Source organism: Lampetra fluviatilis, chromosome 35 (genome assembly GCF_964198595.1).
Source record: "Lampetra fluviatilis chromosome 35, kcLamFluv1.1, whole genome shotgun sequence".
In the NCBI taxonomy this organism is placed as follows: Eukaryota; Metazoa; Chordata; class Hyperoartia; order Petromyzontiformes; family Petromyzontidae; genus Lampetra; species Lampetra fluviatilis.
The window spans coordinates 6,701,041-6,711,040 of NC_136309.1; the positions used below are offsets into that span (position 1 = coordinate 6,701,041).

At 41.9% G+C, this 10,000-nt stretch overlaps 34 non-coding genes across 34 annotated transcripts; all 34 read left to right on the plus strand.

Annotated features, from left to right (window-relative positions):
* The first annotated feature begins 99 nt into the window (after window positions 1–99).
* On the plus strand, window positions 100–172 carry TRNAV-CAC (transfer RNA valine (anticodon CAC)). Its single transcript has one exon. It is a non-coding gene; the product is annotated as a tRNA-Val (tRNA).
* A 145-nt stretch (window positions 173–317) lies between these two features.
* Window positions 318–390, plus strand: TRNAV-AAC (transfer RNA valine (anticodon AAC)). The gene has a single exon. It is a non-coding gene; the product is annotated as a tRNA-Val (tRNA).
* Window positions 391–753: 363 nt separating this feature from the next.
* On the plus strand, window positions 754–826 carry TRNAI-AAU (transfer RNA isoleucine (anticodon AAU)). Its single transcript has one exon. It is a non-coding gene; the product is annotated as a tRNA-Ile (tRNA).
* A 145-nt stretch (window positions 827–971) lies between these two features.
* On the plus strand, window positions 972–1,044 carry TRNAV-CAC (transfer RNA valine (anticodon CAC)). Its single transcript has one exon. It is a non-coding gene; the product is annotated as a tRNA-Val (tRNA).
* A 566-nt stretch (window positions 1,045–1,610) lies between these two features.
* Window positions 1,611–1,683, plus strand: TRNAV-UAC (transfer RNA valine (anticodon UAC)). The gene has a single exon. It is a non-coding gene; the product is annotated as a tRNA-Val (tRNA).
* Window positions 1,684–1,828: 145 nt separating this feature from the next.
* Window positions 1,829–1,901, plus strand: TRNAV-CAC (transfer RNA valine (anticodon CAC)). The gene has a single exon. It is a non-coding gene; the product is annotated as a tRNA-Val (tRNA).
* A 145-nt stretch (window positions 1,902–2,046) lies between these two features.
* TRNAV-UAC (transfer RNA valine (anticodon UAC)) lies at window positions 2,047–2,119 on the plus strand. Its single transcript has one exon. It is a non-coding gene; the product is annotated as a tRNA-Val (tRNA).
* Window positions 2,120–2,263: 144 nt separating this feature from the next.
* On the plus strand, window positions 2,264–2,336 carry TRNAV-AAC (transfer RNA valine (anticodon AAC)). The gene has a single exon. It is a non-coding gene; the product is annotated as a tRNA-Val (tRNA).
* A 362-nt stretch (window positions 2,337–2,698) lies between these two features.
* Window positions 2,699–2,771, plus strand: TRNAV-CAC (transfer RNA valine (anticodon CAC)). The gene has a single exon. It is a non-coding gene; the product is annotated as a tRNA-Val (tRNA).
* Window positions 2,772–2,916: 145 nt separating this feature from the next.
* Window positions 2,917–2,989, plus strand: TRNAM-CAU (transfer RNA methionine (anticodon CAU)). The gene has a single exon. It is a non-coding gene; the product is annotated as a tRNA-Met (tRNA).
* Window positions 2,990–3,134: 145 nt separating this feature from the next.
* TRNAV-CAC (transfer RNA valine (anticodon CAC)) lies at window positions 3,135–3,207 on the plus strand. Its single transcript has one exon. It is a non-coding gene; the product is annotated as a tRNA-Val (tRNA).
* A 365-nt stretch (window positions 3,208–3,572) lies between these two features.
* On the plus strand, window positions 3,573–3,645 carry TRNAV-AAC (transfer RNA valine (anticodon AAC)). The gene has a single exon. It is a non-coding gene; the product is annotated as a tRNA-Val (tRNA).
* Window positions 3,646–4,009: 364 nt separating this feature from the next.
* On the plus strand, window positions 4,010–4,082 carry TRNAV-AAC (transfer RNA valine (anticodon AAC)). Its single transcript has one exon. It is a non-coding gene; the product is annotated as a tRNA-Val (tRNA).
* Window positions 4,083–4,429: 347 nt separating this feature from the next.
* TRNAV-UAC (transfer RNA valine (anticodon UAC)) lies at window positions 4,430–4,502 on the plus strand. The gene has a single exon. It is a non-coding gene; the product is annotated as a tRNA-Val (tRNA).
* Window positions 4,503–4,647: 145 nt separating this feature from the next.
* Window positions 4,648–4,720, plus strand: TRNAV-CAC (transfer RNA valine (anticodon CAC)). Its single transcript has one exon. It is a non-coding gene; the product is annotated as a tRNA-Val (tRNA).
* Window positions 4,721–4,865: 145 nt separating this feature from the next.
* Window positions 4,866–4,938, plus strand: TRNAV-UAC (transfer RNA valine (anticodon UAC)). Its single transcript has one exon. It is a non-coding gene; the product is annotated as a tRNA-Val (tRNA).
* Window positions 4,939–5,082: 144 nt separating this feature from the next.
* On the plus strand, window positions 5,083–5,155 carry TRNAV-AAC (transfer RNA valine (anticodon AAC)). Its single transcript has one exon. It is a non-coding gene; the product is annotated as a tRNA-Val (tRNA).
* A 362-nt stretch (window positions 5,156–5,517) lies between these two features.
* Window positions 5,518–5,590, plus strand: TRNAV-CAC (transfer RNA valine (anticodon CAC)). Its single transcript has one exon. It is a non-coding gene; the product is annotated as a tRNA-Val (tRNA).
* Window positions 5,591–5,736: 146 nt separating this feature from the next.
* On the plus strand, window positions 5,737–5,809 carry TRNAV-CAC (transfer RNA valine (anticodon CAC)). The gene has a single exon. It is a non-coding gene; the product is annotated as a tRNA-Val (tRNA).
* Window positions 5,810–5,954: 145 nt separating this feature from the next.
* TRNAV-CAC (transfer RNA valine (anticodon CAC)) lies at window positions 5,955–6,027 on the plus strand. Its single transcript has one exon. It is a non-coding gene; the product is annotated as a tRNA-Val (tRNA).
* Window positions 6,028–6,172: 145 nt separating this feature from the next.
* Window positions 6,173–6,245, plus strand: TRNAV-UAC (transfer RNA valine (anticodon UAC)). Its single transcript has one exon. It is a non-coding gene; the product is annotated as a tRNA-Val (tRNA).
* A 144-nt stretch (window positions 6,246–6,389) lies between these two features.
* TRNAV-AAC (transfer RNA valine (anticodon AAC)) lies at window positions 6,390–6,462 on the plus strand. The gene has a single exon. It is a non-coding gene; the product is annotated as a tRNA-Val (tRNA).
* A 362-nt stretch (window positions 6,463–6,824) lies between these two features.
* TRNAV-CAC (transfer RNA valine (anticodon CAC)) lies at window positions 6,825–6,897 on the plus strand. Its single transcript has one exon. It is a non-coding gene; the product is annotated as a tRNA-Val (tRNA).
* A 363-nt stretch (window positions 6,898–7,260) lies between these two features.
* On the plus strand, window positions 7,261–7,333 carry TRNAV-CAC (transfer RNA valine (anticodon CAC)). The gene has a single exon. It is a non-coding gene; the product is annotated as a tRNA-Val (tRNA).
* A 145-nt stretch (window positions 7,334–7,478) lies between these two features.
* Window positions 7,479–7,551, plus strand: TRNAV-UAC (transfer RNA valine (anticodon UAC)). The gene has a single exon. It is a non-coding gene; the product is annotated as a tRNA-Val (tRNA).
* Window positions 7,552–7,695: 144 nt separating this feature from the next.
* On the plus strand, window positions 7,696–7,768 carry TRNAV-AAC (transfer RNA valine (anticodon AAC)). The gene has a single exon. It is a non-coding gene; the product is annotated as a tRNA-Val (tRNA).
* A 362-nt stretch (window positions 7,769–8,130) lies between these two features.
* TRNAV-CAC (transfer RNA valine (anticodon CAC)) lies at window positions 8,131–8,203 on the plus strand. Its single transcript has one exon. It is a non-coding gene; the product is annotated as a tRNA-Val (tRNA).
* A 363-nt stretch (window positions 8,204–8,566) lies between these two features.
* On the plus strand, window positions 8,567–8,639 carry TRNAV-CAC (transfer RNA valine (anticodon CAC)). The gene has a single exon. It is a non-coding gene; the product is annotated as a tRNA-Val (tRNA).
* A 145-nt stretch (window positions 8,640–8,784) lies between these two features.
* Window positions 8,785–8,857, plus strand: TRNAV-UAC (transfer RNA valine (anticodon UAC)). The gene has a single exon. It is a non-coding gene; the product is annotated as a tRNA-Val (tRNA).
* A 144-nt stretch (window positions 8,858–9,001) lies between these two features.
* TRNAV-AAC (transfer RNA valine (anticodon AAC)) lies at window positions 9,002–9,074 on the plus strand. Its single transcript has one exon. It is a non-coding gene; the product is annotated as a tRNA-Val (tRNA).
* Window positions 9,075–9,219: 145 nt separating this feature from the next.
* Window positions 9,220–9,292, plus strand: TRNAV-CAC (transfer RNA valine (anticodon CAC)). The gene has a single exon. It is a non-coding gene; the product is annotated as a tRNA-Val (tRNA).
* Window positions 9,293–9,437: 145 nt separating this feature from the next.
* On the plus strand, window positions 9,438–9,510 carry TRNAV-UAC (transfer RNA valine (anticodon UAC)). The gene has a single exon. It is a non-coding gene; the product is annotated as a tRNA-Val (tRNA).
* A 144-nt stretch (window positions 9,511–9,654) lies between these two features.
* TRNAV-AAC (transfer RNA valine (anticodon AAC)) lies at window positions 9,655–9,727 on the plus strand. Its single transcript has one exon. It is a non-coding gene; the product is annotated as a tRNA-Val (tRNA).
* Window positions 9,728–9,872: 145 nt separating this feature from the next.
* TRNAV-CAC (transfer RNA valine (anticodon CAC)) lies at window positions 9,873–9,945 on the plus strand. Its single transcript has one exon. It is a non-coding gene; the product is annotated as a tRNA-Val (tRNA).
* The last annotated feature ends 55 nt before the right edge of the window (window positions 9,946–10,000 follow it).

Genomic DNA, 10,000 nt, shown 5'->3' on the forward strand with positions numbered 1-10,000 from the left:
AAAATGTGCCTTCATGAACTTGATGAGTTCATCATTCTTGACTGTTGGCATAGGTCTATACCAGTGAAGTGTGTGGCAACTTAGCATTCAGGACAAGCAGTTTCTGTAGTGTAGTGGTTATCACGTTCGCCTCACACGCGAAAGGTCCCCGGTTCGAAACCGGGTGGAAACATTGTAGGTAAAACCAACAAAAATCGTGTTTTATTTAAAGTGCATGTAAAATGTGCCCTCATGAAGGTGATGAATTCGTCATTCTTCACTGTTGGCATAGGTCTATACCAGTGAAGTGTGTTGCAACTTCACAGGTTTGCCAAGCAGTTTCCGTAGTGTAGTGGTTATCACGTTCGCCTAACACGCGAAAGGTCCCCGGTTTGAAACCGGGCGGAAACATTTTACGTAAAACCAAAAAAAATCGTGTTTTATTTAAAGTGCACGTAAAATGTGCCTTCATGAACTCGATGAGTTCATCATTCTTGACTGTGGGCATAGGTCTATACCAGTGAAGTGTGTTGCAACTTAGCATTTAGGACAAGCAGTTTCCGTAGTGTAGTGGTTATCACGTTCGCCTCACACGCAAAAGGTCCCCGGTTCAAAACCGGGCGGAATCATTTTACGTAAAACCAACAAAAATCGTGTTTTATTTAAAGTTCATGTAAAATGTGCCCTCATGAAGGTGATGAATTCATCATTCTTTACTGTTGGAATAGGTCTATACCAGTGAAGTGTGTTGCAACTTCACAGGTTTGACAAGAAGTTTCCGTAGTGTAGTGGTTATCACGTTCGCCTAATACGGGAAAGGTCCCTGGTTCGAAACTGGGCGGAAACATTTTACGTAAAACCAAAAAAAATCGTGTTTTATTTAAAGTGCACGTAAAATGTGCCTTCATGAACTTGATGAGTTCATCATTCTTGACTGTGGGCATAGGTCTATACCAGTGAAGTGTGTTGCAACTTAGCATTTAGGACAAGCAGTTTCCGTAGTGTAGTGGTTATCACGTTCGCCTCACACGCGAAAGGTCCCCGGTTCGAAACCGGGTGGAAACATTTTACGTAAAACCAACAAAAATTGAGTTTTATTTAAAGTGCATGTAAAATGTGCCCTCATGAAGGTGATGAATTCATCATTCTTCACTGTTGGCATAGGTCTATACCAGTGAAGCGTGTTGCAACTTAGCATTTAGGACAAGCAGTTACCGTAGTGTAGTGGTTATCATGTTCGCCTCACACGTGAAAGGTCCCCGGTTTGAAACCGGGCGGAAACATTTTTCGTAAAACCAAAAAAAATCCGTGTTTTATTTAAAGTGCACGTAAAATGTGCCTTCGTGAACTTGATGAGTTCATCATTCTTGACTGTTGGCATAGGTCTATACCAGTGAACTGAGTTGCAACTTAGCAAGTAGGACAAGCAGTTTCCATAGTGTAGTGGTTATCACGTTCGCACCACACGTGAAACTGGGTGGAAACATTTTACGTAAAACCCCAAAAACTCGTGTTTTATTTAGAGTGCACGTAAAATGTGCCCTCATGAAGGTCATGAACTCATCATTCTTCACTGTTGGCATAGGTCTATACCAGTGAAATGTGTTGCAACTTAGCAAGTAAGACAAGCAGTTTCCGTAGTGTAGTGGTTATCACGTTCGCTTTACACGCGAAAGGTCCCCGGTTCGAAACCGGGCGGAAACATTTTACGTAAAACCAAAGAAATTGGTGTTTAATTTAAAGTGCACGTAAAATGTGCCTTCATGAACTTGATGAGTTCATCATTCTTAAATGTTGGCATAGGTCTATGCCAGTGAACTGAGTTGCAACTTAGCAAGTAGGACAAGCAGTTTCCGTAGTGTAGTGGTTATCACGTTCGCCTCACACGCGAAAGGTCCCCGGTTCGAAACCGGGCGGAAACATTTTACGTAAAACCAAAAAAAATCGTGTTTTATTTAAAGTTCACGTAAAATGTGCCCTCGTGAAGGTGATGAATTCATCATTCTTCACTGTTGGCATAGGTCTATACCAGTGAAGTGTGTTGCAACTTCACAGGTTTGCCAAGCAGTTTCCGTAGTGTAGTGGTTATCACGTTTGCTTTACACGCGAAAGGTCCCCGGTTCAAAACCGGGTGGAAACATTTAACGTAAAACCAAAAAAATCGTGTTTTATTTAAAGTGCATGTAAAATGTGCCTTCATGAACTTGATCAGTTCATCATTGTGCATTGTTGGCATAGGTCTATACCAGTGAAGTGTTTTGCAACTTCACAGGTTTGACAAGAAGTTTCCGTAGTGTAGTGGTTATCACGTTCGCCTAACACGCGAAAGGTCCCCGGTTCGAAACCGGGCGGAAACATTTAACGTAAAACCAAAAAAATCGTGTTTTATTTAAAGTGCACGTAAAATGTGCCTTCGTGAACTTGATGAGTTCATCATTCTTGACTGTTGGCATAGGTCTATACCAGTGAAGTGTGTTGCAACTTCACAGGTTTGCCAAGCAGTTTCCGTAGTGTAGTGGTTATCACGTTCGCCTCACACACGAAAGGTGCCCGGTTTAAAACCGGGCGGAAACATTTCACGTAAAACCAAAAAAAATCGTGTTTTATTTAAAGTGCACGTAAAATGTGCCTTCATGAACTTGATGAGTTCATCATTCTTGACTGTTGGCATAGGTCTATACCAGTGAAGTGTGTTGCAACTTAGCATTTAGGACAAGCAGTTTCCGTAGTGTAGTGGTTATCACGTTCGCCTCACACGCGAAAGGTCCCCGGTTCGAAACCGGGCGGAAACATTTTACGTAAAACCAACAAAAATCGTGTTTTATTTAAAGTGCAAGTAAAATGTGCCCTCATGAAGGTGATGAATTCATCATTCTTCACTGTTGGCATAGGTCTATACCAGTGAAGTGTGTTGCAACTTCACAGGTTTGCCAAGCAGTTTCCGTAGTGTAGTGGTTATCATGTTCGCCTCATACGCGAAAGGTCCCCGGTTTGAAACCGGGCGGAAACATTTTACGTAAAACCAAAAAAAATCGTGTTTTATTTAAAGTGCACGTAAAATGTGCCTTCATGAACTTGATGAGTTTATCATTCTTGACTGTGGGCATAGGTCTATACCAGTGAAGTGTGTTGCAACTTAGCATTTAGGACAAGCAGTTTCCGTAGTGTAGTGGTTATCACGTTCGCCTCACACGCGAAAGGTCCCCGGTTCGAAACCGGGCGGAAACATTTTACGTAAAACCAACAAAAATCGTGTTTTATTTAAAGTGCATGTAAAATGTGCACCCTCATGAAGGTGATGAATTCATCATTCTTCACTGTTGGCATAGGTCTATACCAGTGAAGTGTGTTGCAACTTAGCATTTAGGACAAGCAGTTACCGTAGTGTAGTGGTTATCATGTTCGCCTCACACGCGAAAGGTCCCCGGTTTGAAACCGGGCGGAAACATTTTTCGTAAAACCAAAAAAATCCGTGTTTTATTTAAAGTGCACGTAAAATGTGCCTTCGTGAACTTGATGAGTTCATCATTCTTGACTGTTGGCATAGGTCTATACCAGTGAAGTGTTTTGCAACTTCACAGGTTTGACAAGAAGTTTCCGTAGTGTAGTGGTTATCACGTTCGCCTAACACGCGAAAGTTCCCCAGTTCGAAACCGGGCGGAAACATTTTACGTAAAACCCAAAAAAAATCGTGTTTTATTTAAAGTGCACGTAAAATGTGCCCTCATGAAGGTGATGAATTCATCATTCTTCACTGTTGGCATAGGTCTATACCAGTGAAGTGTGTTGCAACTTAGCATTTAGGACAAGAAGTTACCGTAGTGTAGTGGTTATCATGTTCGCCTCACACGCGAAAGGTCCCCGGTTTGAAACCGGGCGGAAACATTTTTCGTAAAACCAAAAAAATCCGTGTTTTATTTAAAGTGCACGTAAAATGTGCCTTCGTGAACTTGATGAGTTCATCATTCTTGACTGTTGGCATAGGTCTATACCAGTGAAGTGTTTTGCAGCTTCACAGGTTTGACAAGAAGTTTCCGTAGTGTAGTGGTTATCACGTTCGCCTAACACGCGAAAGGTCCCCGGTTCGAAACCGGGCGGAAACATTTTACGTAAAACCAAAAAAAATCGTGTTTTATTTAAAGTGCACGTAAAATGTGCCTTCATGAACTTGATGAGTTCATCATTCTTGAATGTTGGCATAGGTCTATACCAGTGAACTGAGTTGCAACTTAGCAAGTAGGACAAGCAGTTTCCATAGTGTCGTGGTTATCACGTTCGCCTCACACGTGAAACTGGGTGGAAACATTTTACGTATAACCCCAAAAACTCGTGTTTTATTTAGAGTGCACGTAAAATGTGCCCTCATGAAGGTCATGAATTCATCATTCTTCACTGTTGGCATAGGTCTATACCAGTGAAGTGTGTTGCAACTTAGCAAGTAAGACAAGCAGTTTCCGTAGTGTAGTGGTTATCACGTTCGCTTTACACGCGAAAGGTCCCCGGTTCGAAACCGGGCGGAAACATTTTACGTAAAACCAAAGAAATTGGTGTTTTATTTAAAGTGCACGTAAAATGTGCCTTCATGAACTTGATGAGTTCATCATTCTTGAATGTTGGCATAGGTCTATGCCAGTGAACTGAGTTGCAACTTAGCAAGTCGGACAAGCAGTTTCCGTAGTGTAGTGGTTATCACGTTCGCCTCACACGCGAAAGGTCCCCGGTTCGAAACCGGGCGGAAACATTTTACGTAAAACCAAAAAAAATCGTGTTTTATTTAAAGTTCACGTAAAATGTGCCCTCATGAAGGTGATGAATTCATCATTCTTCACTGTTGGCATAGGTCTATACCAGTGAAGTGTGTTGCAACTTCACAGGTTTGCCAAGCAGTTTCCGTAGTGTAGTGGTTATCACGTTTGCTTTACACGCGAAAGGTCCCCGGTTCAAAACCGGGTGGAAACATTTAACGTAAAACCAAAAAAATCGTGTTTTATTTAAAGTGCATGTAAAATGTGCCTTCATGAACTTGATCAGTTCATCATTGTGCATTGTTGGCATAGGTCTATACCAGTGAAGTGTTTTGCAACTTCACAGGTTTGACAAGAAGTTTCCGTAGTGTAGTGGTTATCACGTTCGCCTAACACGCGAAAAGTCCCTGGTTCGAAACTGGGCGGAAACATTTAACGTAAAACCAAAAAAATCGTGTTTTATTTAAAGTGCACGTAAAATGTGCCTTCGTGAACTTGATGAGTTCATCATTCTTGACTGTTGGCATAGGTCTATACCAGTGAAGTGTGTTGCAACTTCACAGGTTTGCCAAGCAGTTTCCGTAGTGTAGTGGTTATCACGTTCGCCTCACACACGAAAGGTGCCCGGTTTGAAACCGGGCGGAAACATTTCACGTAAAGCCAAAAAAAATCGTTTTTTATTTAAAGTGCACGTAAAATGTGCCTTCATGAACTTGATGAGTTCATCATTCTTGACTGTTGGCATAGGTTTATACCAGTGAAGTGTGTTGCAACTTAGCATTTAGGACAAGCAGTTTCCGTAGTGTAGTGGTTATCACGTTCGCCTCACACGCGAAAGGTCCCCGGTTCGAAACCGGGCGGAAACATTTTACGTAAAACCAACAAAAAATCGTGTTTTATTTAAAGTGCAAGTAAAATGTGCCCTCATGAAGGTGATGAATTCATCATTCTTCACTGTTGGCATAGGTCTATACCAGTGAAGTGTGTTGCAACTTCACAGGTTTGCCAAGCAGTTTCCGTAGTGTAGTGGTTATCATGTTCGCCTCACACGCGAAAGGTCCCCGGTTTGAAACCGGGCGGAAACATTTTACGTAAAACCAAAAAAAATCGTGTTTTATTTAAAGTGCACGTAAAATGTGCCTTCATGAACTTGATGAGTTCATCATTCTTGAATGTTGGCATAGGTCTATGCCAGTGAACTGAGTTGCAACTTAGCAAGTCGGACAAGCAGTTTCCGTAGTGTAGTGGTTATCACGTTCGCCTCACACGCGAAAGGTCCCCGGTTCGAAACCGGGCGGAAACATTTTACGTAAAACCAAAAAAAATCGTGTTTTATTTAAAGTTCACGTAAAATGTGCCCTCATGAAGGTGATGAATTCATCATTCTTCACTGTTGGCATAGGTCTATACCAGTGAAGTGTGTTGCAACTTCACAGGTTTGCCAAGCAGTTTCCGTAGTGTAGTGGTTATCACGTTTGCTTTACACGCGAAAGGTCCCCGGTTCAAAACCGGGTGGAAACATTTAACGTAAAACCAAAAAAATCGTGTTTTATTTAAAGTGCATGTAAAATGTGCCTTCATGAACTTGATCAGTTCATCATTGTGCATTGTTGGCATAGGTCTATACCAGTGAAGTGTTTTGCAACTTCACAGGTTTGACAAGAAGTTTCCGTAGTGTAGTGGTTATCACGTTCGCCTAACACGCGAAAAGTCCCTGGTTCGAAACCGGGCGGAAACATTTAACGTAAAACCAAAAAAATCGTGTTTTATTTAAAGTGCACGTAAAATGTGCCTTCGTGAACTTGATGAGTTCATCATTCTTGACTGTTGGCATAGGTCTATACCAGTGAAGTGTGTTGCAACTTCACAGGTTTGCCAAGCAGTTTCCGTAGTGTAGTGGTTATCACGTTCGCCTCACACACGAAAGGTGCCCGGTTTGAAACCGGGCGGAAACATTTCACGTAAAGCCAAAAAATATCGTGTTTTATTTAAAGTGCACGTAAAATGTGCCTTCATGAACTTGATGAGTTCATCATTCTTGACTGTTGGCATAGGTTTATACCAGTGAAGTGTGTTGCAACTTAGCATTTAGGACAAGCAGTTTCCGTAGTGTAGTGGTTATCACGTTCGCCTCACACGCGAAAGGTCCCCGGTTCGAAACCGGGCGGAAACATTTTACGTAAAACCAACAAAAATCGTGTTTTATTTAAAGTGCAAGTAAAATGTGCCCTCATGAAGGTGATGAATTCATCATTCTTCACTGTTGGCATAGGTCTATACCAGTGAAGTGTGTTGCAACTTCACAGATTTGCCAAGCAGTTTCCGTAGTGTAGTGGTTATCATGTTCGCCTCACACGCGAAAGGTCGCCGGTTTGAAACCGGGCGGAAACATTTTACGTAAAACCAAAAAAAATCGTGTTTTATTTAAAGTGCACGTAAAATGTGCCTTCATGAACTTGATGAGTTCATCATTCTTGACTGTGGGCATAGGTCTATACCAGTGAAGTGTGTTGCAACTTAGCATTTAGGACAAGCAGTTTCCGTAGTGTAGTGGTTATCACGTTCGCCTCACACGCGAAAGGTCCCCGGTTCGAAACCGAGCGGAAACATTTTACGTAAAACCAAAAAAAATCGTGTTTTATTTAAAGTTCACGTAAAATGTGCCCTCATGAAGGTGATGATTTCATCATTCTTCACTGTTGGCATAGGTCTATACCAGTGAAGTGTGTTGCAACTTCACAGGTTTGCCAAGCAGTTTCCGTAGTGTAGTGGTTATCACGTTTGCTTTACACGCGAAAGGTCCCCGGTTCAAAACCGGGTGGAAACATTTAAAGTAAAACCAAAAAACTCGTGTTTTATTTAAAGTGCATGTAAAATGTGCCTTCATGAACTTGATCAGTTCATCATTGTGCATTGTTGGCATAGGTCTATACCAGTGAAGTGTTTTGCAACTTCACAGGTTTAACAAGAAGTTTCCGTAGTGTAGTGGTTATCACGTTCGCCTAACACGCGAAAGGTCCCTGGTTCGAAACCGGGCGGAAACATTTAACGTAAAACCAAAAAAATCGTGTTTTATTTAAAGTGCACGTAAAATGTGCCTTCGTGAACTTGATGAGTTCATCATTCTTGACTGTTGGCATAGGTCTATACCAGTGAAGTGTGTTGCAACTTCACAGGTTTGCCAAGCAGTTTCCGTAGTGTAGTGGTTATCACGTTCGCCTCACACACGAAAGGTGCCCGGTTTGAAACCGGGCGGAAACATTTCACGTAAAGCCAAAAAAAATCGTGTTTTATTTAAAGTGCACGTAAAATGTGCCTTCATGAACTTGATGAGTTCATCATTCTTGACTGTTGGCATAGGTTTATACCAGTGAAGTGTGTTGCAACTTAGCATTTAGGACAAGCAGTTTCCGTAGTGTAGTGGTTATCACGTTCGCCTCACACGCGAAAGGTCCCCGGTTCGAAACCGGGCGGAAACATTTTACGTAAAACCAACAAAAATCGTGTTTTATTTAAAGTGCAGGTAAAATGTGCCCTCATGAAGGTGATGAATTCATCATTCTTCACTGTTGGCATAGGTCTATACCAGTGAAGTGTGTTGCAACTTCACAGGTTTGCCAAGCAGTTTCCGTAGTGTAGTGGTTATCATGTTCGCCTCACACGCGAAAGGTCGCCGGTTTGAAACCGGGCGGAAACATTTTACGTAAAACCAAAAAAAATCGTGTTTTATTTAAAGTGCACGTAAAATGTGCCTTCATGAACTTGATGAGTTCATCATTCTTGACTGTGGGCATAGGTCTATACCAGTGAAGTGTGTTGCAACTTAGCATTTAGGACAAGCAGTTTCCGTAGTGTAGTGGTTATCACGTTCGCCTCACACGCGAAAGGTCCCCGGTTCGAAACCGAGCGGAAACATTTTACGTAAAACCAAAAAAAATCGTGTTTTATTTAAAGTTCACGTAAAATGTGCCCTCATGAAGGTGATGATTTCATCATTCTTCACTGTTGGCATAGGTCTATACCAGTGAAGTGTGTTGCAACTTCACAGGTTTGCCAAGCAGTTTCCGTAGTGTAGTGGTTATCACGTTTGCTTTACACGCGAAAGGTCCCCGGTTCAAAACCGGGTGGAAACATTTAAAGTAAAACCAAAAAACTCGTGTTTTATTTAAAGTGCATGTAAAATGTGCCTTCATGAACTTGATCAGTTCATCATTGTGCATTGTTGGCATAGGTCTATACCAGTGAAGTGTTTTGCAACTTCACAGGTTTAACAAGAAGTTTCCGTAGTGTAGTGGTTATCACGTTCGCCTAACACGCGAAAGGTCCCTGGTTCGAAACCGGGCGGAAACATTTTACGTAAAACCAAAGAAATTGGTGTTTTATTTAAAGTGCACGTAAAATGTGCCTTCATGAACTTGATGAGTTCATCATTCTTGAATGTTGGCATAGGTCTATGCCAGTGAACTGAGTTGCAACTTAGCAAGTAGGACAAGCAGTTTCCGTAGTGTAGTGGTTATCACGTTCGCCTCACACGCGAAAGGTCCCCGGTTCGAAACCGGGCGGAAACATTTTACGTAAAACCAAAAAAAATCGTGTTTTATTTAAGGTTCACGTAAAATGTGCCCTCATGAAGGTGATGAATTCATCATTCTTCACTGTTGGCATAGGTCTATACCAGTGAAGTGTGTTGCAACTTCACAGGTTTGCCAAGCAGTTTCCGTAGTGTAGTGGTTATCACGTTTGCTTTACACGCGAAAGGTCCCCGGTTCAAAACCGGGTGGAAACATTTAACGTAAAACCAAAAAAATCGTGTTTTATTTAAAGTGCACGTAAAATGTGCCTTCGTGAACTTGATGAGTTCATCATTGTGCATTGTTGGCATAGGTCTATACCAGTGAAGTGTTTTGCAACTTCACAGGTTTGACAAGAAGTTTCCGTAGTGTAGTGGTTATCACGTTCGCCTAACACGCGAAAGGTCCCTGGTTCGAAACCGGGCGGAAACATTTCACGTAAAGCCAAAAAAAATCGTGTTTTATTTAAAGTGCACGTAAAATGTGCCTTCATGAACTTGATGAGTTCATCATTCTTGACTGCTGGCATAGGTTTATACCAGTGAAGTGTGTTGCAACTTAGCATTTAGGACAAGCAGTTTCCGTAGTGTAGTGGTTATCACGTTCGCCTCACACGCGAAAGGTCCCCGGTTCGAAACCGGGCGGAAACATTTTACGTAAAACCAACAAAAATCGTGTTTTATTTAAAGTGCAAGTAAAATGTGC